Genomic DNA, 27,242 nt, shown 5'->3' on the forward strand with positions numbered 1-27,242 from the left:
AATGTTGAAGGTTCATCATATAACTTTGGAAAAATCACTTAACTTCCTCAAATCTCTGCTCCTGAAGTAGTAGCAATTCCATTAGTATGAAATCATAATGAAAGAAAACAAATATATGAAGAGCTTCCAAATTCTACATTGTTGTAAAGGTGAGCTTTTTCTTTTATTTTTTAAAAAGATTTATTTATTTATTCCCCCCCGCCCAGCTGTCTGTTCTCTGTGTCTATTTTGCTGCATCTTCTTTGTCCACTTCTGTTGTTGTCAGTGGCAAGGGAATCTGTTTCTTTTTGTTGTGTCATCTTGCTGTGTCAGTTCTCCTTTGTGAGGTGCCATTCCTGGGCAGGCTGCACTTTCTTTCGCGCTGGGCGGCTCTCCTTATGGGGCGCACTCCTTGCGCATGGGGCTCCCCTACGCGGGGACATCCCTACGTGGGGACACCCCTGCGCGGGGACACCCCTGCGTGGCACAGCACTCCTTGCGCACATCAGCACTGCGCATGGGCCAGCTTCACACGGGTCAAGGAGGCCCCGGGTTTGAACCATGGACCTCCCATGTGGTAGACGGACGCCCTAACCACTGGGCCAAATCTGCCGCTAAGGTGTTTCTTTTAAAATGTGAGCCAAACACACCAGAAAATAAATCACTCAGTGTCCTTTTCATGCATGGAAATGCTTTCATGGTAGGTGCGCTGGGTCAGGGTGACCGAGCCATGTGCCTGGTGTGATATGCACAGTCCTTATCTTCAAGCACCCCGATTGCTCCGATTGTACCCCACAAATAACATGACCCTAGAAATCCAGTTTTCCCACAATATCCAGGTTCCTGGTCAAATTGTTAATCACACCCCTTTTTATTCTCCAAACCTGTCCTAGTTTGGACAGTAAGTTATACTTTCCTTCTGCCTGTAGTTCTGCCAATATTTGAGTCTCCTTTAAAACTGAGTCAGAACTCAAAGCTAAAAAAAACATTGTTTGAACACATTTATTTAGTAGGTGAGGAACGGAGTGGGAAAGTGTCTCTCAAGTTCAGCGTGAATAGAAGAAACAAGATTGAGCCAAGGTCTTTGTATTACCTGTTCACTGTTCACCTGCTTCACCTGTTTGGAAAACTCCTGAAGCTCCTGGTGCTGTCAGGTTTCTCAGTTCCCTGGAAGCAGGGGGACCAGGAAGTGTAGGTGATGGGGGGCGAGGCGGCAGGGTTAGGGTGGGCTGGAGGGATTGCCGAGGGGAGGCTCATCTAAAATGCTCAGAGTGCTGAGATAGGATGGTTTTGTTCTGGGAAAGTGTTGACTCCTGTTCAATTCCTTTTAGGAATTTAATCCAGTAAGACAGGATATCCTGGTAGGAAAGAGAAAAGAGGGAGAGAAGAAGGCATAAAGGAGAGTGAGAGAAGAGGGAAGGGAGGAGAAATGAAGAAAGCTATTGGATACACGTCACCCCTCAGATATTGCCAGAGTAAAACAGTAATTCTTATTTGGATATTTCTTGAACAATTGCAGGTATCAAGAAAGACACCTCAACTGACCGTGACTGAAATGTCAAAATATTGACCTAGCATCAGCAATGTGGGAACCAAGTTCTTCAAACCTGTGAAAACATCAATATGAACTAACAAGTTCTTATAGGCAGGTGAACTGAATACTAGCCTGGTACAGGTAAGATGATTAAGCACAAAGTCTCGTCATCAGTTGAGATTTAACAAAGAGCTTGGAATTTTCATCATTTTCACAATACTCTTGACAAATTTTCATTTCCACTTATTCACAGAACAAGTAGAGCAGGGGTATGTTTCAGAATTTATGTACTCAATTCACATAATTTTGTATATTTTCTCACATTTCATCCTTTTTTCTTTTTTAACTTTGCGGGAAGTTGCTTTTGTTTCATTTCATTTTGTTTTTATGGATGTGAGGAGAAACATGGGAACTTTCCCTTTTTCTGGGCTTTTTCATTTTCAGAGAAAAGCAAAATCAATCTTGATATACGGCCTAACAGATTAGAACTGGGATTTATGCCTGCCCCAAAGGTTGCTCACATGGGAACGGACCTTTTCAGCTGGTGATTAACCAAACCATTTGATCCTCTTCATTTGTGACAATCAAAGGAGACAAACAGATTCCCAGGTATAGATGTGACAGGGTGGCAAGGGAGAGTTAAAGAGGGAGAGAAAAGAGGCTGAGGGAGAATAAGTTTACCTATAGATCTCTGTCCTTGAGATACCGGTCCTAATTAAAAGAGCCAAACTGTTTCCCGCCGTCATACCTAATGGTGATTGCCCAATGGGAAAGGCCATTTGCAATTTTGTTTTCCCAGAAGACTTCATTGTTTGAAAGTGTGCTTCTGAATCATTTGACAGCATTTCTTCTATTGTTGAGTCGTTTGGGTGGATTGCCTTGTAGAGAGCAGTTGTTTTATATCAAGATGTGCTTTTTCACATTTGGAAAGTTACAAAAGACGCTTTATAAATATGGAAGCATAAAAACTGTTCAAATTGGGGAAGTATACATTCAGTCCTGAAGATTTGGGGTAAAAATAAAATCAAACTCCCATACAGTCTCCCATAACCTTATTTTGCACATATAATACAGAATGCACCTCTCCATGCTCCTGGATCAACAGCCTATTCAGAAGACTGTGCATGCAGTCACTGCTGGAGTGCAAAGAAAAATCAGAGGAAAATCATGTTATTGTAAAATGCAAACTGTACAAGAAACAAATTATTTCTGACCAGGTTCTATTAAAGAGCTCAAACTTGATTAATTCTTGGCCTAGATAAGCATTTACCTCAAGCAATTACATGCCACCATTACAGTGATTATTTTACAAAAACTAATAAACACTATCTGGCGTTAATATTTGCTCCTGGGGAAAGTTTGCCAAGAGCTTAGAATACGTTCACAGAAGATTTTGCCTGCTAGTTTGTGCACAGTATTTGAAACACCAAAATCCTTTTAGCATCATTAATCAAAAAAAAAAAAAAATCAATGTACAAACAGTTGTACCCAATAAAGCTGAAATCTGATATAGAAATAAGCACAAACTTGGGAGCTTTATGTAATCAGCCAAATACTGTTCATCCTAAATGAATTCCAGCCAACTACGTTGAGGTAGTCTCCAGAGTGACCTGTTCTTAAATCGATACCACGTAGCATTGTGCATGTGAGAGAGTCACAAGTAATGGCTGAACTCTTGCTACTTTAAAGAGTACTCATGCATTGTGAATCCAGACCAGAGTATGGCCTGTTAGTTTAATTTACCATGGCAGAGTTAACAATGGGATTTTGGCTAACGTTTTCAATGGGGAAGAAGAAGGAAGGCATTCATGATTCATGTACCTGGTTAATGTGTCAAGTTTAATAATTTAAGTATACCTTGCTTTACTTTAAACTCCTAGTGGCCATAAATGACTGAATATGTTTGAACTTGAGTAAATGTGTTAGATATTCACATATCCTCTATTCTCAGAACAGGGTTCAAGGACAAACTTAAATTATTTTATATAGGTATTACAATTGAAAACATTATCCTTCTTATGTTTACACATGATTAACTTTTTTTTAAAGTTTCTTTTTTTAAAAAAAGATTTACTTATTTATTTCTCTCCCCTCCCTCCATTGTCTGCTCTCTGTGTCCATTCGCTGTGTGTTCTTCTGTGTCTGCTTGTATTCTCATTAGGCAGCTCCAGGAACCAATCCTGGGACCTCCCGGAGTAGGAGAGAGGCGATCATTCTCTTGTGCCACCTCAGCTCTCTGCTCTGCTATTCTTAATGTCTCTCCCCTGTGCGGTCACCCCTCGGGCTGAAGTGTGGTTTGCTGGCCTGGCAGGGGAGCGGCCGCGGTAGGCCCAATTCCAAGCCGCTGCCCCCATAATAGGGTGGCTGGTTGGACTCACCGCCACCCCTGAAGGGAGCTCCGCATGGGCGCAGAGTGCCCTCGGGTCTCCCCTTCTCGGCAGCCATGCTTCCGCGGCCGCCCCTCCTCCCGGATAGCGCCACACGATGCCTTATGAGGCAACACCCTTCTTCTTCTTTCTCCCTGCGCAGGCGCAGGGCGGAAAATTCCAGTCTGCCCTTTCCTCCCCCCCCCCGCCCCGACAGCAGCAACAGCCAGGCACAAGGCGGGAAACTCAAGTCTGCCCTCTACCCCAGCAACAGCAGCCACCAATCACTAAACCCTGCCACTTCCCCCAGCAACAGCAACAGCCAATCCCTAATCACCACCCCTCCCCCGTCCAGTACCTCCCACTGACCTTTCTCTGGCAACCAATCAGAGCAGGGCATGGCTTCGACCAATCAGCCTTCCCCAGCCCCTATAAAACTGTTGCCTCTCCCTCAATAAAGTTGGACTTGTGTGTTTACCTTGTCTCCGCGGTAGTTCTTCTGCCGTGTGCCCTCCAGTCCTGAGAGCCCCCGACAAGGGCCTGGCCTCCCTTGTCCCCAGTTCGTCGCCTGCTTCTCTGGGCGACCCCCTCATCGCTGGCTTTGCCGGGCGACCCCGTCAGCCGAACCGCGCAACCCCTGTGAGACTGACCCCTCGTCTGCTGCCGGACCGACCCCTCGTCCCAAGTGGGACCGACCCCTCGTCCCAAGCGGGACCGACCCCTCATCCCAAGTGGGACTGACCCCTCGTCCGTAGCCAGACCCCACCTCTACCGACCGAGCAAGCCGTCACAGCTGGCGCCCAACGTGGGGCAGTGCAACCCCACCACAGCCTCACTCCATTACCTGGCGGCTTCCCCCCCCCCTCTTCTCACCGTGGGGCTTCTCTCGTGCAACATTGCTGCTACCTGAGCCTTGGCTACCTCATATGATCCACGGCGGTCTGGGAGAATCGCTGGATGGCTTTCTCCTTCCATGTTGGGGGCTTATACCGACCCGCTTTGATTAAGAGGAGCCTTGGATTTCTCGGGAGCGCATGTTTGCGTGTCTGAAGTAACCCTACCACAGCCCTACGCCCTCCTCTCTTCTCACCCCTATCTTTTCGCTCTGCATTGCTGCTCCTGAACCTTGGTGACCTCATACGATCCACGGTGGTCTGGGAGAATCGCTGGATGGTTTTCTCCTTCCATGTCGGGGGCTTATACCGACCCGCTATGATTAAGAGGCGCCAATAAAACTCTCAGGAGCGTGTGCCTGAGCACCTCCACCCCTGCCTTCACCTCTGCCTCCTCCCCTCCGCGCTTGCTCCCCTTTGCCTTGCTCCACTGCTCGTCGTTCTGCCTTCCCCTCGTCGGGGCCTTCTTTTGGCCCGCGACCACTGTCGGAGTCCCGTCGGCTCCGACCCCTCGTCTCACCGCGCACCTAGGCTCCCATTGCCACGCTCTCAAGGTAAGGGCCCCTTTTCTCATCTGCTCCAAAAGGCCATTAGCAATGGGTAACATCCTTTCTGCTAAGCAAGCCCCGCAAGTTCGGGCCCTCGCCGGTCTCCTAGACACTCACCGGTGTAAGATCTCTTTGAAACAGCTCCAAGTATATTGGGACCTTCTTCTCCCCTTTAATCCATGGCTTACCACGTGTCAACTCTGGGACCTGGATACCTATACTCGCCTTATAGATAGGGTCACTTCTGCTGTGGAGCAGGAAGGTAAAAGATTCCCTCCTGGCTTATTACCGGCGCTTTTTACCATCCGCTCCTGCCTTCAAGGCGCCCCTACCATCGACTCCCCCCGGCCGCGCTACCGCCGCCGCCGCGATTGTCAGGACGGCGACTTTAACCAGGATCCTGATCGGGATCCTGATGCCGGCTCCGACTCCCACTCTGAGTCGCTTGTCGAGCACCTTAATAACGTCCTCGAAGATTGTCCCCCTAAACAGTGTAATCTAGCAGTGCCGAGCGCCGGTGAAGATGGCGAACTTCCGCCTTCTTCCTCGCTCGAAAAGGGGAAGCACTCCCAAGATGGCGGGCTTCCGCCTTCTTCGCCATCCATCTCTGTGTTTTTTTTTTTGTTGTTGTTGCATCATCTTGCCACATCAGCTGTCTGTGTTGGTTGGCACTCCTCTGTGGGACAGCACTCCTGTGCAGGGCGATGCTCCACGTGGGGAGGTACTCCTGTGCAGGGTGGCACTCTGTGTGGATCAGCACTCTGTGTGAGTCAACTCACTGCATGGGCCAGCTTACCTTCACCAAGATGCCCAGGGTATCGAACCCTGGATCTCTTGTATGTTAGAGAGGAGCCCAATTGCTTGAGCCACATCCACTTCCCTTATTAACTTTTATATCTGAAAAATAAACAGCCGTAATCCTTGAATGTAGGATCTTCTCAGCTTAGGCCAACACTTGTTTCTTAACCAGAAAATACCCATGTTTATGTCCATAATTTGATCTATTTACCTATACATCTTATGCTCAGTCAAGTAGGAACACAGGAAAGTGAGAATTGAGGGAGCTTGTTGGGCTAGGATCTGGGTCTTTGAATCAATTCATCTTCTATAAATTTTACTGACTGCTGAATCTTTCAGGCCTCTTCATTTATTAAGTACTTGGTAAAATTTCTTGTTGACAGTGAGTAGGGAATTCAATCTAAATTTTCTTCCTCCATTCTACAATTTGTTGTGTGCCCAAAACATTTTCCTTAGTATGGAAAACTACAAAAAGATATCTTTTGTGCTAGGCTGTTTGTGAGAAAGTCTAGGAGACAGGGATGTTTTGTGAAGTGCTAAAGTACTTGTGTGCATGTTTCTTGTCTATGGCATTTACTCAAGATCTCCTGTGAAGAGTTGGATTTAATTTATTTGTTCCTAAAAGGATAGATGTTTGGGCTGTTATAGAGCACTGTTGACAGAGAAGCAGTGTAAGCTAGTGGCTAAGTGTCCAGTTTCTTAGGCAAGTCACTTCAGTTCAGGCTATTTCAGTTTTCTTAATAGTAAAATGGGGACACTGGGAGGATTAAATGAGCAAATGCATGAAAAGGTCTTAGAGCTACCCCAAGTAGCTACTATCAGGATAGAAGCTGCACTGTGGGTGTGAGTGAAGTAGGCAGCTGACAGTCTTAACCTCCCTACTCAGGGGACTAAAAAGGAAAGCAACAATGAAGAAAGAGTGTAAAACCATGAGGGCAAATCATAGACACCAACAGTGACTGATACTTTAAATGAGTTATTCATCTTTTTCAACAGTATAAATTTAATGAACATCTTTTTAAAATGGAATTGCTACTTCAAAGAAGCATAACAAAAAGGTCAGAGTGTAAAGTGGGGAAATTTCAATCCACTCGGAGCTTTGAAGCCAAGGACCATGATCTAATATCTGCAACCAAAAACATTGTCTACAACCAATCATTATTCTTTCAACTTAAAAAGCATTTCTCTTGTAGTCTCAGAATACTTGTTTAGGGAAATAGGTGACTAACCAGGACACATGCATGTATTTTTATTTAAGTTGGGGTAGGTATATGAACTTTACCATTTTTAGGTGGATCATTCCTATGGTAAAATCATAGATAAGACTTGCATGTTTTTATACAAAATTTAATTCAACAATGTAAAAAAGAAAAAAAAATAACTGAGGGAAGTTACTGGATGTAAAAATCATGTTAAAAAGGAGTAAATTGGTAAAACATTAAAAATTATTGAAGTTTCAAAACTTCTTTCGATTTTAAGTTTCTATTAAATCTTTTCCTTTTAACTTATTCAATAAACATTTATTACCTACCATGTACATGGATCCATTGGCTAATAAGTAAACCATTTTCCCACTCTTAACGAATTTGGAATCTAGTGGGAGAGATGTACATTAAACCATTCGTATTATTAGTTCATTGAGTTTTAAAGTATTAGAAATTATTATTGCTTAGTTGAATCTGATACCACTGCTACAAAGGAGAAGTACATGGTTCTGAGAGAGTGTATGGTAAGTGGATCAGATGCAGTCTAGTCTATTGCAGACTGAAAGGTCAGATCAAAATAAGCTTCTTCAAGGATGTCTTGTTTAAGATGAATTCAGAAAGATAAATAAGGAACATGAAATGGAAAGGGAAAAATATGACTAGGAGTAGGAAGAACCTTGGAGATTTCAGGGAACTGATAAAAGTCCAGTGTGAAGAAATACAAAAAGCAAGAAAGGAGTTGTCAATTTGATGAATTATAGAGATTTCTGGCCATCTCCCCAGCATTATTCCTGAATCAACTACAGAAACAACTAGGCAATATTAATGCTAGAAATGAATACACACAGAAGGAGAGCAGAAAAGGATGCCCACTATCATCATCACTGTTTAACGTGGTACTAGAAGTGGTGACCAATGCCATTTGGTAAGAAAACATATAAGAATTGTAAGGAAAAGGAAAATTGTCATTATTTGTAATTGGCCTAGAAGAAAAAAAAAAAGACCTAGAAGAAAAAAAAAAAAGAATCAAAGAACTATTAAAACTAATAAAGAGCAAAGCATCCAGATACAATATCAGTAATGTCAATTATTCACAAGTAATTACCAACTAGAAAACTTAATTGATAAAAGAAACTACCTATATTCAAGATAGCAAAGCTACTGATGATTCATGTGAATAAACATATGATAGAGATTTAACATATGTAAAATATTTTCTGAATAAATAGAAAGACATTATATGTCTTTGCTGGGATATATTTACCTACTGGATTCAGAAGTACCACAGGAGATTTGAAAGTTTCCCATTGTCCCTTTTTCAGAAAAGCAGCTGTAGTGTTTCCATAAAAGAATCTTGTGGAGATAAGGGCATGGCTTGCCCTGGGTTTTTGATACTTCTAAATTTTTTTTCTTTGAGTGCCATTAGTTCAGGGAGCTACTGCAGTGTTTTCTGGGCATAGAGGATAGAGACTGAGAATTATTTCTTATTTCTTTCCAAAGACCCTGCCTAAATAACATCTTTTTTTGTGAAATCTTCTCCAGCATGTATGGCTCCAATTTCTGTGTTCATAGTATTGTGTGTACCCATTTCATCACCATTAATATATAATCTTTAGATTATGTACATGTGCATTTTCTTCTGCTAGACTGTGAGTTAGTCAAGGGCAGGTAGAATGTTTTCACCCAATTTTATATCAAAAGCTGGGATAAAGCATATAGTTAACAAAGAAAGTTATTGAATTGAATTTATAGGGAAAAAAACTATTTTCCTTTCATTATACTTGCTTCATTGTAGGTTTTCATAATTTCACAGATATAAGACTAGGATTTTTGTGCAGTCCATAAACTGTGTCTGTATATTGTCATTATATCAATCCCAGAGCTGAAAGAGACTTAAAAATCCTGGAGTCAAACATGGCTATTGAAAGAGCCCAGGGCTATCCTCAGCACATCTCAGAAGCTTGGTCATTTTCAGCAGGGTGGGAGGCATGTCCCTAAGAAGATGGACTTGAGACACCAGCAAAATCTGGGAAGAATTCTTTGCTGGAGGCTACTTGCATATTCTTAGATATTTTTGGCAGTGAATCTCACCCATTCTTGATAGAGATTCTTGGCTATCATCTCACCCTGAACATCTTCATTCTCCTTGCTGCTGGAAGGCCTCAGGTGAGAAGCAACATAGCTTTTTATCATGAACAATACACAAGCTAGAATATAGACTCATTGCCTGCATTGTTTGTACAGCGATTTTGGCCAGGCAACACTTGGCATCAGAGCAAGGGTCTCTGCCTTGAGCAAAATTTTGATTTATGGTTTGCATGGCAAAAGCAGTCAAATTTTAAGGGAAGTGGACCCTGCTTATGTCTATGGGAATCATGGGAAAGTCAGAAAGTAAAGAAAATCAGAGAATTTAATGTGAGAAATGTGATATCCTTGGTAGGGGTTTTAAGTTACTGGGAGACACCATGGTGTAGGAAGCACACAAGGGATTCGCAGGTTTGAAGGCTGTAACTAGCTCCCTGATAACTTGGTGAACAGGGCCATGTCGCTTAACTAGTAAATGGTATTTAATAAGGACTTCACATAGTGGCTGGGAAGAGCAAATGAGATGTTGTTTATGAAAGTGAAAATGTTTTGTAACTTTTAGAGCTGTGAACAAATGTTAAGTTTTATTAATATTTGTCGCCAATAATAGGGGGAGAAGCTAAAGATGTTGAATGGGGCCAAGGAAGACAGAGACGAGAGTTGGCAACTGGGTTCTTGCTTCTCTTCCCTTGGACTTGGCAGCAGATAGCAAACCCACTCATTCCTTCCAGATTCCTGGCTGTCTGTCGAAAATGTGCTAAATAGCACATGTGAAATAGATGGAGAGGAGTCTGCCAAGGGCAGGACATACTGTGCCTGTGCTTTAGGACTTTGGTCTGTTCTCACTTAGATAAAAAGTGAGTGATGGATGGGCGATTCTGGACCCTGAATGAAGGTTTTCACTGAACAGAGATGAACCAGCTTCAGGGATGAGGGCCCATGAGGAAAAGCTATGCTTGAAGGAAAACCTCTAGATGTAAATCTTCTCTGGGAGAAGAGATATTATGGAGTTGTTGCCTTGCCATCCTAATGCAGCCATTGGAGCACACCCTAGAGCACAAATGCTGGAGAAATCCAAAGTGCACACTAATGCTCTGTAGACAGAAGTGGCACGCACTTGTTTCGGAAGCCCTGATATAGGCTAAGGGGAAGTGGATGTGGAAAAGGCAGAGAACTGGGTCAAGTTTTGGCTCTGTCTCCAACTGGTGGAGACCCTAAGCAGGGTGAGTTCCTCATGCCGGGTTCTGGTCTCTTCATCTAGGAAATATGTGGGTTGATCGAGAAGGTTCTCTGCCATAGAGTCCTATATTTCTGGAAAGGATAAATATTTGACTTTCTCTTCAGATGGTTTTACTATAATAGTTTTAAAGATATTTGTAATCCAGAAGACCTCAACTGGTGGATGAGCAGAGATACATTTTCCTGCCACAGAAATTTAACTCTGAGAATGTAATTTCTGCTACAGCTGTAAAATTTGTTTATTCTCTAGGAACATTAGTATTGATCACTTACCAAATAATTCACACTGTCTTCTAAATACTTAAATCTCAGATTTTTAAAAAATTTAAAATAATTTAAAAAAAATTTACCGTGTGCTCTGGCTGTTTTCCAGAGGGAAGTTATTCAATTTCTTAGACACTGTGATTTAACACTTAGGAAGTTTGTTTTAGCCACTTCTTTTTATAACTATATGTATCCTATGTTTCTTTTCTAAAAATCAAACAATTGCAACAACTGAAAAATCTCTTCTTGAGTGTCCTCCCCCCTGTAGTCTTATGCTTTTCCTTTCTTTTTCTTTTTGGTTACAGTTTATTGAGATATAATTCACATACCATATAATTTTCCCATTTAAAATGTGCAGGTGAATGGTTTTCAGTATATTCATTAAGTTGTGCAAATATCATCATCAAAATCAATATTAGAACAATTTCATCACTCCAAAAAGAAAGTCGTGTCCTTTATCTAACATTTTTTCTACCCTGATTCCCTCATTTTCCCCAGCCCTAGGCAAGCACTAACCTAATTCGTCTCCATAGAGTTGCCTACTCTGAATAGCTCATATAATTAAAATCATATTAATATGTATTTTGTGACTGGCTTCTTTCATATTGTATAATATTTTCAACTTTCATCAATGTTGTAGCATATATTATTACTTCATTTTTTTATGGCCAAATAATATTCCATTGTATGGATATACCACATTTGTTTATTCATTTACCAGTTGAAAGACATTTGGGTTGTTTCTGCCTTTTGGCTATTACAAATAATGTTGCTATGAATATTCGTATGTACGTTTTTGTGTGGACATATTTTCACTACTCTTGGGAATATATAACTGAGAGTAGAATTACTAGGCTAAATGGTAAAATGTTTAAGCATTTGAAGAACCACCACACTGTTTTCCAAAATGGCTGTCCCATTTTACATCCTTACCAGCAGTATGCAAGGATTTTGCCTTCCCTTATTTTTATCTGTCTCTTTGATTCTAGCCAACCTAGTGGATATGAAATGGTACCTCAATGTGATTTTGATTTGCATTTCCCTGATGACTAATGATGTCAAGCTTTTTTTTTTTTTCATGTGCTCATTAGCCATTTGTATGTTTTCTTTGGAGAAATATGATGATATTTATGCTTGTGCAGTTGGGATGCATATCATAGCCCATCTGTCTTCTGTTTTCTGGTGGCCTTCCAGGTTAGGGCAATTGGCAAATAAATTCAAGTTGAGATTTTAGGAACCACAACATAGTATGGTTAATGACACATCAGAATGGCTGTTTTAGTACTCCCCCTTCCGTTTTAAAAAAATAATTAATATATAACTACTTTTATGAGGAAGCATAATTTCTCACTCCATATACCCTATGCAACATGTTACAATTTGGCTTTCAACTTTGACGTTTTCACTTTCATATACAAGATTAAAATAAATTTGTTTTTCATAATATTGTCTTAATATGTAATAAATTACTAATGTTTCAGGACAAATCAGCTTTATGTAGAAAGACCCTAGTTTATCCTAGAAATACTAGCAATCAAGTTAGAGAATTAATTAAGTAAAACAAATGATTGGGATTATATTTCTTTTGCTTCAGGGGTCACTGCTGAATTGTAAGAAACAACCTTTCTTTTCTTTCTCCTTGAATCCTCGACTAAGTATTCATTGCCAACTTGCCATGTGGTTTTCATATAGAGAGAGTTCATGGCAGTACATCCAACTGAATTCTCATCTCTTCAGATTTATCGCTTCCAAGAGCATGTCATTAGTCATGCCTTAAAGGCCTTTGTGAGACACTTCCAGTATGGTTCTTACTCCTGGCTTAGTTCACACCTGGAAAGTGTAAGTAAATTAGCCACAGACCCTAGACCAATTCTTTTTCTCTGCCTTTGTGTCTCTTTCTCTATACATTTCCTACTAACCTATTGGGTATGAGGATAAGAAAATCAATAAGACATGGTCAGAAGCTCATTGAATGGGACTGGGATGCACATAAATTACTACTCCACCACATGAGGCTACTAATAATAAAATGCATGAAGGCCTGTGGGGGCACAGAAGATGGAACCCGAGTGGTGCAGGAGGAGTCAGGCTCAATATATCAGCGAGGAGGATGCAACTGAGCTCACCATGAGTAGGTTTCATCCAGGTCATCACATAAGAGGTCATTCTGGTGAGCAGGCCAGAGTGATAGAGACCTTGAAGGATGAAGGACCAGTCTGAGACTGGGATGAAGCACATCTATGTGGGCGCCATGACGGAGGTGCCATGCTCAGTTGCATTATAGCTTATCTTATTTCTTCCCATTGACCTTTGTTTTGCCCTTTGGACTAAAAAAGATGGAATCAAATTATTCTGTTTTTTGAGAGTTTTTCATACATTTGACAAGAGCTCAAATATCCTTCCCAAGTCTTTTTTTCCAGGCTAAACAGTTCCCATTCCTTCACTTTTTTTTCCTGCTCATATAGATTGGTTTCCAGGCCCTTCTTCACAATTTTCTCTATTGGAGATACATCAGTTTGTAAATTTTCTTCTTAAAATGTGCCTCTGAACACTGAATCTAGCACTCCAGCTGTGGTCAGCACAGTGTAACGTAGCAGGGCCTCTCTTTTCTCTATCATGAAGGCTCAGTGTTGGCATCCACTCCTATCTGTTCAGGGAAGCTCATTTCAAACCCCTGGGCTTTGTTACTTGGTACTCTGGTTCTTTCCACCTTGTGCATGTTACTATTTGACTCCAAGTACAGAACTGCATATTATTTTTAAAATATTTTTTTTCTTTATTTTTAAAGGAGTTTTAGATTACATACATGGTACATCAAAAATATAGGAGATTTACATATATCCCACCATCCCACAATTTTATCCCCATTAATGACATCCTTCATTAGTGTGGTCCATTTGTTAGAATTGATGAACACATATTGAAGCATTGCTACTAACCATGGTCTATAGTTTACAATATGGTTTACACTTTCACCACACAATTCTATAGGTTTCGGCACAATGTGTAATGGCTGGTACCTTATTGTAATATGATGTGGAACGATTCCAAGGTCTCAAAAATGCCCCATGTGACACCTATTCTTCCCTCTCCCTCCCCTCAGAATCTCTGGTAACCACTGTCTTCATATCAATATTACATTTTCTTCCATTGCTAGAATAATAATAAGTATTTTACTCCATAGTTGCATTCCCACTTTATGTTTGTTCATTCCTCTATCTTGAAGAGTTGGGGATGGTGATGCCCGCTCTGGTTCTGATTGAGAGAGGGCTTAAATCCCATGGGCAGATGGATTGTAGATAGTCTCTGCTTCTTGGGTTGGGTGTTGTTCATCATCATCCTTTTGTTAGTTGTCCTGGGTAAGTCTTATGAACTGGAGAGTAGGTGTTGGCTGCAACTCTGTGGGGATTCAGGGCTCACCCGGCTTATGAATAGCCAGAAGATTTAAGTCTCTGGGACACATATTTAATGAATATAGTGCTAATTATAGGTTCAAATAAATGGGGGAGAAGAACCATGTGTAGGAAATTATAAATAAGTCTAACTCTGATACAATGGGGGAGATGGGTTATAATATATTCCAAAGTAAGTCCCACTGACAGGATGCTGATTTCCTAGAGTTGTTTTCCCTGTCTGTAGTGTCTAGTTGTCTCTAGAGCCCCCAGGAGCACCCCTATTTGAAGTACTGTTTTCTGTGGCAGACAGTGAGAGTCTCCTGAGACACGCATATTTATATGTATTTCTTTTCATTTGTTCGTTTTGACCCACTGTTCCCAGAACCTTTTAAAATCCTGAACTGAATGATCTGATAATGTTTTAGCTACCTCTATCTTTCTCTCCCTGGTGTCACCTCAAGATTTCATGGACATGCCTACTTTGTCCCCATCCAACTTTTTGATAAAAATATTGATTGTAACTGGGTTCAGTACAGCAACCAGCGGCCTCTGTTGTATTGAGAACTAGTGATAATGCTTCAGGGTTTAAATACAGAGTATTGAACTATATCTAGGAAACTGACAGTAGTTTAGAAGCTGATCGATAAAAAGAAACCCCAGAGCACCAGTTCTTAGTTAAATCTGTGGATTATCTCTGTCAGAATAAACCAAGATGCTTATTTAAAAGCAAATTCCTGGGCCTTATCTGAGGCCTACTTTATTAAACACTAAAGGGGTGGGAAGCCAGAAGATGCACTTTAAGGGGTGAGTCTCCTGACCATTAGAGTTTGAATGAATAAAATAGTTGTCTTTTCTTTAGCCTAAAATAATGGACAGTGGTCTAGGACATGAAGGTTGTACCTAAACTTAATAGAATGAGTTTTGTCCTTATTTATGGGCAAATAGGTTTAAAGTGATGCATTAATGAAGTGGTGGCAGAAGGGTTTTTCAGTGCATCATATAAAAAACAAAAAGAAAAGAAAAACACTTAATCTGTGATTAAATGTGATACAGTGTTCAGCCTCCACCAGAGGTGCTAGCATTATTTGGGCATCGTTATTGACATATCAGTCGCTGCTGTATCGGGAAATTGACTGTTCTCCATTGGCTGCAGGAAGTGACTGATCTCATCCTTGAGCGGCAACACCTAGAACCCTGTCCCACCCTTGAGCCTTGGGACTCAGCGGGACTGACTTGCAGCTTTCCCCACACGCCCCGAAGCTCTCAGTTTATACCCGGGTAGAGTGTGGGTTTGGTGACATGCTAGGGAAAAGTCTCCTGAAACACATTTTCACTGAATCACAATACTTTAGGCTCTTGCTCTATATTTACCCAACAAATATGGCTGCCAGGGTTCTCGTGTGACTCCGATGCTACTGAAGATTTAAAGATCACTATTTTCTTTTAAATTTTACAATAAAAAAATATGAGGTCCCCATATACCACCCCCCCCACGCCACCCCTCCCACATCAGCAAACTTCCATCATTGTGGCACATCCACTGTCCCCGGCAAATACATTCTGGAGAACCGCGCAGCACATGGACAGTGGTCCACGTTGAAGTCCACACTCTCCCCCAGTCCACCCAGTGGGCCACAACAGGACATACAACATCCAGCACCCGTCCTTGCAGCCAGGCCCTGGGCCTCAGCAGACTTGCAGCTCCTACCCTCTGGTTTCTTGGACTTACCCTGGCCAGCTGACAGGGAGGTGAAGAGGGTCAACCACCACACCAGGGAGCCAAGTGTAAAGATCACTATTTTTAAAGCTAGTTAAGCATATCACATTTTCCCTTGCCTTGGAAGATTCTAATGACCTGTTTGTTAGATATCACTCTGTTCTCTGTGACTTTTTTTTTTTTAAGATTTATTTTTTATTTATTTCTCTTCCCTTCCCCGCCCCCCTCCCCTCCCCCCCCCCAGGTGTCTGCTTTCTTTGTCCATTCGCTGTATGTTCTTCTGTGACTACTTCTATTCTTATCAGCCGCACGGGAATCTGTGTTTCTTTTTGTTGCGTCATCTTGTTGTGTCAGCTCTCCGTGTGTGTGGCGCCATTCTTGGGCAGGCTGCACTTTCTTTTGCGCTGGGTGGCTCTCCTTACAGGGTGCACTCCTTGCGCGTTGGGCTCCCCTACGCGGGGGACACCCCTGTGTGTCACAGCACTCCTTGCGCACATCAGCATTCCTCTTCGGCCAGCTCCACACAGGTCAAGGAGGCCCCGGGTTTGAACCACAGATCTCCCATGTGGTAGGCGGATGCCCTATCCATTGGGCCAAGTCCGCTTCCCATCTCTGCAACTTTATTCAAGGTTTATTCAGACTTTCTTTTTATTTTTCCCTTTTCTGGCACCTACAAGAACATTTCATGGTCATTCTAGATCTTTCCAACAGCATGCTTCTACTCCATGATTATTTGCCACTCAACTTTCCTGTAACAGTATCTTTTTAAAAATAGGCCTCAAAGTCTTTGTCTTGTCTCTTATTTATAAAACTAATAGCTCTCAATTTCTACAATTCTTTTTTGTATATAATATCAACTAGGAAAATGTCTCAAAAGATACATACTTTTTATGATTATAAAGTGAAACATGTCATTGTTAAAAATTTATTAGCCATAGAAATTTAGAAAACCCAATTATAATTCTATACCCTAACATGACTACATTTTGGTCAAATTCAGTTAAATCTTCCTTAGTGCATACTTATTTTTACAATTGACATCTTATTGCAATTTTGTATCCTTTTTTTCCTTTAGCATTATAAGCTACTTGCTTCATGTCATTACAGGAACATCAAAATAAAAATTACTGTATGTATGTATCACAATTATTTAATAATTATTCTACTGTTGATCATTTATGCTGTTTGAGGTCCAGACAATCTCTATATCTCTCTTGGATAATTTTAAACTCAAAGAAATGCTACTCTTTTACTAAGGGAACATTTTTAACTTTCTTAATATATAGTGCCAAATTGCTTTCCAAAAGGTTTGAATTCATTTATTCTCCAATCCATTTGTGTGAAAATATTTGCGCAAAGTCTTTAAATGTCTCTGATGTCATGATTTATCTTAGGAAAAGCGTCGTTTACACATTTGAAGGGAAAAACAGCATTCCGTATCAGGAGAGGTGAGAGCATTTTCATAAGTGAAGCAGATTACAGGGCAAGTTCCATGAGCACATGGTTTTGAATTTTCAGCAAATCCCTCCTCCACTGAGTATGAAATGGTGAGCTTCTGAAAGAGTGAGGAACATAGGAACTAAATAAAAAGGTTCTTATAAAGATATTTTGCTTTTCTTATGATGTTTCAAAGATCAACTGAGTCATTTTCACGGATTCCCTTTAAGAGCAAGTGAGAAGATCAAATGTTATAAAACTGTTTCATGCATGTTACCTGGGGCCAGTTCACGGAGACAAATTCCTGAATATATTGAATAGAAATGATAAGCCAAGAAGTTTACTGCTTGGAGTAAGTTATTATTTCTAAAGCATGATTGCTGGTCTAATTACTACTATTCAGAAACATCAGATATTTTTCTCAAACTGTCAAATTGTAAATGAACTCCATACATAGGGAAAAATTGAAAACCAATGTAGAACTAGGAGATTTTAAATGGACTAATTGTTATTCAGTAGTAACTCCCACTATTACCTATAAAAAATCTTTGCATTCTCCTGGCCTTTACTTGCCAGACTAGAGAAAAAAGAATTGACTTCGACTTAAAACGGAGGTGGGCTAAAATTCTGGTTTTGCTAATTTTGTAGGCTCCTGAAAAATTTACTCAACTTTTCTGGGCTTCATTTTTCTTATCTGTCAAAAGTGGAACATTTCTATAATAAGTGATATTTCTTTTTAATCTATTAGATTAAATGAAACAACATGAGTAATTCACATGGAACTGTAACATACACTGTAATATTGTTATTTGTTGAATAATGTAATAGGCATTATTCCACAAATGTTTATTACTTTCCCCTTTATTGTCTTTTCAGCCCTTAAGTGCATGATATCAATTCCTGCCTCTCCTGTTGTTTCCAAAAGGTGGCTTCCATTTCCCAGAATATACTTCAATGCCAACTGATCTCTTTGTCCACTAATTTCTAACTTTATGCCTTGGATATTTTATCCTTTTCTTTGTCTTTTGAATTTCCAAGAATAGATCACGTCATTCTCACAGATTCCCAGGAAGGATACTTTTGTGCTGTGGTAATGTTTTTATTATGCATTTTTGTATCTTTCCAATGAGCTCATAACCTTCTCAAAGGCAAGAAAATTGTCTTTGTTGTCTCCTCAGATCTTCGCACCATTTCTGAAGTGTAGCAGATCCTTGGCAAGGGCCTATTGATTAGTTGAATCTTCAACATTCAGTCAAATCCTACAATATTTATTTTGAGCTTACTCTACTTGGTGATAGAAATACAATCATGAATGAGACTGCTTGAAATTTCTACTCTCTTGGAGCTCAAAGTCAGCATATCTCAGGGTGGGGAATTAGGCCTATTAGGGTATATTCATGAGGTGGAAACACTAGGGTTTGATTAGGTGGGAACATTAGAGAGTTGGAGAAGCTTAAGGACTACATATACCCAAAAGAAGTTTAACGACTACAATTAGGTTCTGATTTGGATGATCAGGATGGAAATTATTCTTTTTACTGAGGGAGTGAACACAAATAACTGAATTGCATGAGAAGATGACCAGTTTAGGACTTTCTGAATTTTAGCTATTTATGGGATGTCCAAGTAGAGATATCCAACTGGGAAGCCATATGTTCGAGTCTGGGGAATACGCTCTGAATTGGAGATAGAGATTTTGGAGGCATGAGAACAAGGAAATATTTAGGCCAAAGGAGTAGATGAAGCTGCCAGAGGCAATAGAGACAGTGGAAAGAAGCACATGATTACAGTATTTATTATGTTCAATAGATAATCAAACATGGACTTGGTCATAAAGGTTATTCTATATTGTCACTCATTTTTTACTTACTCATTCCTTTGCCCTATCATGTATTTATTCACTCATGTATTCATCTTTTCTTTCTCTATTTATTCATGCCTTCAGTGATCATTCATTGAGCCAGGCATTGGGTTAAGCCTTGAGGATTCACAGATTGAGATATTTTCTGTTCTGTTCTAGTGAATCTAGTTTAACAGAGAAGGCAGACAAAATGACCATTAATGACAACACAGGGTGATAAAAGTTTTGATGGAAGGAATTATTTGAAGCCAGGTTCTTAACCTGCTCTGAGAATGCTTTCAGAAGGAGTTGACACTTGAGTGTTCAGGTGAGATAGCCCCGAGAAGGGGGAAAAGGAGGTGGCAGGGTGTTCCAGCCTAAAGGAAAGATCCAACCAATGCCCTGAAACATGAAACAGCATGAGCCTTTGAGAAATTCCAAATTGATCAATATTACCAGGAATCAGCACCCAATTGTCAGCCAAAGGGTAATTGTTGGGAAATGGTAAGAGCTGAAACCAAAATGTCTCTAGGAACCCCATGAGGAAGGATGTTATAGGCCGTAAGTAGTTTAAGCAACTCCTGCAAGGAACGGGGAAAAGTTTAATCAGGGGTGAGGCATGATGAGATATGTAGTTGAAAATGAACCATCACTCAGTGATAAGGTGGATGGGGATGGGGATATCTGAGGGTAGTCAGGAAGTTATGCAGTAAGTCTGGTTAAAAATGGTGAGTGACTTAAGGCAATACCAGTTGTGTTAGAGAAGAGTGATGCAGTTTGAACTTGATTCTGAGGTGTTAGAATTGGCAAAATTTAGGGACAAACTGGTTATAAGAGGCTGAGGGAAAAGAAAGGAGGGATCAAAGATCATGATCAATCTGTATTTTTGACTCAGATCAGCAAATGGATGGTGAGGATGGTCACAGAGTCAGATAATAAGGAGGAAAAGTAGTGTTGTGCTGGTGGTAGATATTTAGCTCTGTTCAGGAGGCAAAGCAGGTCCTTTAAATAGATGAAATTTCAGCTTTGAGAATGATTTTATTTCCTAGCATTATAATAGTACTGCACATAGTGCAAAAGGAGGTTCTATCTGCATGGGTCAGGTAATCTATAAGGTCTTATTGAGCATCTATTATGTGCTTTGTTCTATTCTTATTACTGAAGAATAGAGAAAGATACTTAAAGTTGGCAATAATTTAGTAATAGGACTTTGTCCTCTTTAACAAATAGAACAATATAAGACAGAATCCATCAAGTGTTGAATTGTGTGGCACATTCCTTAAAAGCATTAGGAGTTTAGAAGAGGGGAGATCAGAATAGCAGCCAGGAGTAATCAGTGATGGCTTTTAGAGGATGCAGGACATGAGCTCAATTATAAAAGGTGTGTACTCAGTAGTGACTGAGTATCAGTGGTGAAACCTGCTGCCAGAGCTGACTCTGGGCTCTGAGATTCTGCACCTCTTCCCAACCATCATCCTGGTTTAGCTTTGGATTTTGGATCAGGAGATTATCATACATACATCGACTATTTTGTGCCCCATTTCCACTGTCAAAAATCTTCTTAGCCTCATATTTACACCTTAAACATTCAGAGGTTGTACTTTGGTGGTGCTTAAAGAGTTTCTGGTCCCTGAGACAGTAGGTGCAAGGGACACCTGCCTCCTTCTCCAGGCCGTTCTGGGCCTTCAAAGCTAAAGGAACTGTGGATCAAGTTATGGTCAGTGGGTTGTGCTTCATACCAGACCAAAACCAGGGCAAAATCAGGCAAGTATCCCCTTGCCAAGAACCAATAACCCACAGAATCTCAATCTGGAGTTGCATTTTTGATAAGAACATCCATTACTGAACAACTGCCCATACTGCCTCTTTGTCTGCATTGTTTAGACCAATGTCTCTGCTGTTACCTGGAAAAGCTACCTCTCCATTTTATGTCTGATTTCCATTTCAAACATTGACAGGGAAGCTACATAAGCTGTGAAGGAAGCACAGGATGCTCACTGACCCCATGGCTACAACAGCTATGGTCACCGTAGGATTTCCAAAGAAGGCATGGAAGCTGTCTACCAGGGAAGTCCAAGCTGCTCTGTCGTAGGTCATATTATTGTTAAAAAAATATTTCTAGCTTACTGTTATGGTTTCATATCAGTCTTTAGTCTTTCGATTTAAACAACTCATTAAGACCCCCTTCTTTGGTGAATTAGACTTAGCTTTTACTTTGTGTTTCAGTTCTCAGTTGTGCTCACTCATTACTCCCGCTTGCTTTGATAATGATGCACACATAAATCTTGATGTTAGGTTCCTTGCTGCAGCCCCAGTGCCCTCAAATCTCACTGGGTGGACCAGTTTACCAGCGTCCAATCAGATGAATCTGTATGAGACAGTCTGATTGGAGGAAATTACCCTAAAAATTCTAAGTGTCCCTTTGTAGTGGTGAGCTGGAACCTTAAACGGAAGATCAAAAAGGAGGTCCACATCAGAAGCTGAGTCTGGCATTCTCCAGCCACTTGGGGGATGAGTAGTTCAGACTGGCCGGAAGCTTGGGAATTGAGGTCTTGGTCAGAGGGGTCCAAGGTGCATTCTTTTCTGGCAAATCTTCCTAGATTGGGGGCTTTTCAGAGACAACCACCCATAGGTAGGAAGACAGTAGCAGCAGGAACATAATGTATATACTGCCCCAAGGCCTAAATTATTGTCCTGGGGCAAAAGAGCTAACTACAAGACTTAGGATTGCTTTTTGGCAAGAGCTAGCTTCTAAAGCGTGGAGGACATTTATGTATTCTTTTTTCCTCTGATTGTAGTGCTGAGAGTGTGTGGAGCCCTCTGAGAAGGCTTTCAATTATTTTCCACAACTGAGATGGGTCTCTTGACTATTTTCAAGCTTGATGTACATGAATGATGTTTACTTGGGGGCTTGTCCCTTCAAAAGGAAATGGAGGGATTTGCTGACCAGCCTTTTTGCATTGTCGATGGCTTGCTTACCTGCTACCAGGCTTGGGCATTTCTACTATCTAATGTGTGGGAAATGGTTGACAAGGAATAGGGAATTAGGAGTTTGTGGTCTCAGGATAGCTTCATTGATACTTAAGATTCCTTCCCCTATTTACTGCAACACTGTGACTCAACATGAGTTGTGCATCAAAACACTGCAAAAAAAGGAATTTCCCTATAGTAATTTTAGAGCTGTTTTGCTTATCTTTTTTTTTGTGTTTTTTTTTTGTTATGTGTATATATATATATATATATACATATGCTTGATGACAAAAGCAAATAAATGAGATAAAGTTTCCTAATCTAGATAGGAAGAGGCATTACTGATTTGTTACACACCGACAATAAAACAGTGTATATATATATATGTTTGAGGGTGGTGAGTGAGGGATATGGCAGTGTTTATAATGTGGTATTAGTAATTGTGATAGAACCTGGGTTAATGATTGGCTGGAGAACTTTGCCTTACAGGGGTGAGACTTGGAGATGAACAGCCAGTCTTCAGGAAGAACACATAATCGCCTTGATGATGCCTAGAGTTGGATACTTCACTTGCCTCAAGACCATGAGCAAATAAGTTCCCATTGTTTGAACTGACCCGTTTCATGGTATTTGCTTTGAGCAGCCTAGGAAACTAAACCAGACAATGTTGTGGTAAATGATTTGATGTGAGTGTATTCCATGTCCAGACACACTTACATCAAATCAGTGTAGATGAGGGAGCTGGCCCTAGTGTGGACAGTGAAAACAATACAGAGTCCTCACTTTCGGATTGGAGTTAGAGTTGTGTGGCCTTGAAATCAGAACAGTAGACAGTCCTCTAACCTGTCTAATGATTTTGTAAGCACCTAATTCCCTATATTTTTTAGTGAAATACCCAGAGTAATTTCCCTTTCCTGCCCTAGATCCTGACATACACAATCACAGAGTAGAGAGAGATTGGAACTCTTGAGTAATGCGTTCCAAAAATATGATTATGCATATGATCATAGCATCATTTGCATGTAGTTACCCTCTTTTACATCACCCTACTTGCATTTTTTACTTTTAACAAAATGGATTTTCAAAAATACATAAGACTTTTTTCCCTCTGAAATGTGCCATTTTAAATGTAGGTGTAAATAAAGCATCTTTCTACCATCTTGAGAAATAACATTCTCACCCAGGATAAAGTACCTGTCTTCTATAATTTGTGGACATGTATTATAGATGAATACAAGATCTAGGCTGTGTATTGGATCTTGAATATAACCATAGCTCATAGAACTGACTCTTCTGTCTTAGGATATTCATTAGTTGGTTGCTTGGGCTATGTGACTTCTGTTAGGTCAGGAAAATAGCGATGGAAAGGGAAATAATAAAATAAGTTAAGGTTATATTTATAGACCAGTTTGTATTTATGAATGTTTATCTCTGAAAATAATCAGAATGAATTAGTACGTTACAGAACTATATATTATATACTGTAACATACTATATATATAATATATATAATATATAGTTCTATAACATACTAATATAATACATATATAATATATAAGTTATATATATAATATATAAATTTGCTGCTAATTTACGATTTATTCCTCCTCTCACCGCTCTCACTCTGACCAGAACAGAGCATCAAGGGGTTGCCTGCTTAACTTATATCTCCTCCCTAGATTAAAAAAAAAAATTATTGTAGTAACATATATACAATTTTAAACTTCCCATTTTAATCACTTTCAAGTATACAATTCAGTACAGTTCAGTACATTAAAAATATTTTACTTCCATCACCAACATTATTACCCCAATTTTTCATCACCTCAAACAGAAATTAAATAATAACATCCTCTCCCCCTTATCCTCAGCCTCTGGTAACCTGTAATCTTCTGTCCCTATGAATCTGCATATTCTAGGTATTTGATATAAGCAAGTATCTGTTCTTTTGTGTCTGGCTTATTTCACTCAACACAATGTCTCCAAAGTCCATTTATGCTATAGCATGTATCAGGACTTCATTCCTGTACTTGGCTGGATAAAATCCATTGTATGTATAAATCACATTTTGTTATTCATTCATCTGTTAATGGATGTGTTGCTTTCACCTTTTAGCTATTGTGAATAATGCTGCTATGAACATTCATGTAGACGTATCTGTTCAAGTCCTTGCTCCCAATTCTTTTGGGTATATACCCCAAAGTAAGATTACCAGGTCCTAGAGGTAGTTCTGTGTTCAACTATCTGAGGAAATGCCACAGTGGCTGCACCATTTTGCAATCCCAAAGTGTATAAAGCTTCCTACTTTACCACATCTTTTCTCCTTCCTTTCCCTTCCCTTCCCTTCCCTTCCCTTCCCTTCCCTTCCCTTCCCTTCCCTTCCCTTCCCTTCCCTTCCCTTCCCTTCCCTTCCCTTCCCTTCCCTTCCCTTCTCTCCCTTTCCCTTTCCCTTCCCTTCCCTTTTCTCCCTCTCCCTTTCCCTTTCCCTTTCTTTTTTTTTTTATATAGCCATCCTATGATTTGCATTTCCTCATGACCAATGAGTTGAACATCTTTTCATGGGCCATTTGTATATCTTCTTTGGAAGAATGTCTAGTCAAGTTCTTTGCCCATTATGTTTTGGAGAAGTTGTTGGTTTACAGAAAAATCATGCAGAAAGTACAGATTTCCCATATATGGCCCTCACAGACTCAGTTTTCCCTATTATTAACACTTTGCATTAGTGTGGTACTTTTCTTACAATTAATAAAACAGTATTATTATATGGACTCTTGATTTATAATTTACTTTAGGGTTCATTGATTGTGTTGTGTGGTTCTAAGTATTTTTAAGTATTTTTCTTTTTGTTGTTGAGTTGTAACAGTTCTTTATATAGTAGGGTTATTAAACCTTTATCAAATGTTTTCTTTCTAAATATTTTATCTCATTATGTAGGTTGTCTTTTCATTTTCTTTTTTCCCCCTCCTTCTCCCCCTCCCCCTACTCCCTCTCCCCTGCCCTGCTGTTTTTTGCTGTTTCTGTCCATTCACTGTGTGATCTTCTGTATCTTTATCTCTTTTTGTCTTCATTTCTCATTTTTCTCCTCTCGGATTTGCCAGGATTTGATCGTGGGGACCTCTGATGTGGAGAGAGTTTCCCTGTCACTTGCACCACCTCAGTTCCTGGTTTCTGTTGCACCTTGCCTTGACTCTCCCCTTCATCTCTCTTTTCATTGTGTCATCATCTTGTGGCGTGACTCACTTGTGCAGACACTGGCTCACTTTGCAGGTACTCAGCTTGCCGCACTGGCCCTGGCTCGCCGCTCGGGCATGGCTTACCACACAGGCAAACTTTTTTTTTTTTTTTTACCAGGAGGCCCCAGGGATCGAGCCCAGGTGCTCCTATATGGTAGGCAGAAACCCAATCACTTGAGTCACATCCACTTCCCTTTTCATTTCCTTAATATTGTCCTTTGATGTTTCAATTGTTAAACTTTGATGAAGTTCATTTTATCTATTTTTTGTTTGGTTGTTTGTGCTTTTGGTCTCATGTCTAAGAAATCACTACCAAATCCAAGGTTATGAAAATCCCCCCCTCTGATATCTTCTAAGAGTTGTATGGCTTCAGCTCTTACATTTAGGTCCTCAGTCCACTACAAATACTGAGTGGAAACACACTCTCCAGAAGACAAGTCAAGTAGAATAAGAATTAAATCTCAAGAGGTCTATAACTTGAGTGGCCTGAGAAAACAGAGGGAGAGAAGGAAGGAGAGATGTGAGCTTCAGGGAGCGTGTTATGGAAGAGGGAAATGGAAGAGATAGCCAGGGTCAACACGGCAGTGTCAAATCCATTTAAATGAAGCATGGAAAATTCTATGGGAAGAAGCATGGTTAGGGAGTAAGAGAGTCCCTAGTATTTAAGGGTTAGAGAATGGGAGAGGAAAGAAAATAAGTATTTTGGTAAAAATTGCACAAGACATGTGAATTATTTTGGCTTATCTTTTTTTAAAACTACATTGCTTTCAGACTGGACATCATTAGTGATGGTTTTCTAAAGATTACAAATATAAATAACTTTCTTATAAGGATTTTTCCATGTGGGTTTTTTTTTAAGGGCTAGAAAGGAAGAGGGAAATAAAGAAGAGGAGGAAGACATTCAAATAACATATGTTTCCTGAACACCTGTTCTGTTCTAGACCTGGCACTAGATACTGGAAAAAAAGATGACTAACATAGTAGTCCTTGCTCTCAAGCAGCACACAAATGATGGGAAAATAAGTGTATTTGTATAAGGAACTGCGAAGCCTAGGTATTAGATGTGAAGTGTTAACAGAGTGTTTAGAAATTCTGAACATCATAGCATTTTATCTCATCATATGTGCAGTTGAGTAAGAAACCTATAAGGGGATGCCAAGGGAGCTTGACCAAAATGAATCCCCCGTGGATATATGAGGAATAACAAGATGGACAGTTTGGCTGCTGTGTAATGATAATGATAGCATAATCAACAACGTACATTCATTGATTCTTACTGCTCTCAGTGTTGAAAAAGCATTACTTTAATTAATCCTTGCACTGATCCAATGTGTCTGTGGCTTAGGCAAAATAACTATCCTGATTTTATAGAAGAAATTGAGCTTTACTCAGGTTAAGTGACTTAAACTTATGTCAATTATGCTACACAGCCATCGAGTCCTGGAGTTGGGTGGAAACATTCATTCTATAGCTTATGCCCTGGAAAGCAGTAGAAGATAAACCAGGAAGGGGAGTGGGATCCAGTGGAACTGAAATGACAGGTAAGGGGTTTAAATTTTATTTAAAAAGTAATGAAGAGTTTTGAGCATTGCTCTGATTTTGATAATTAGCTAGTTTGGTGGTGTTGGGTAGGGGATCTGGGATCACGATGCATTGAAGAGCAGAGACTGGAAGTAGGGGCCCAGTGTGGAATGGTCTACAGTGGTCTTGGCAAGAGGCAACATGGCAGTACCAGTAAA

The 27,242-nt window shown here is 40.3% G+C and overlaps 1 long non-coding RNA gene across 1 annotated transcript; it reads left to right on the forward strand.

Annotated features, from left to right (window-relative positions):
- LOC131275994 (uncharacterized) lies at nt 1-27,242 on the forward strand. The gene is made up of 3 exons (XR_009183465.2): nt 1-149; nt 1,499-1,654; nt 26,934-27,242. It is a non-coding gene; the product is annotated as an uncharacterized lncRNA (long non-coding RNA).

Source organism: Dasypus novemcinctus, chromosome 25 (genome assembly GCF_030445035.2).
Source record: "Dasypus novemcinctus isolate mDasNov1 chromosome 25, mDasNov1.1.hap2, whole genome shotgun sequence".
Taxonomy (NCBI): Eukaryota; Metazoa; Chordata; class Mammalia; order Cingulata; family Dasypodidae; genus Dasypus; species Dasypus novemcinctus.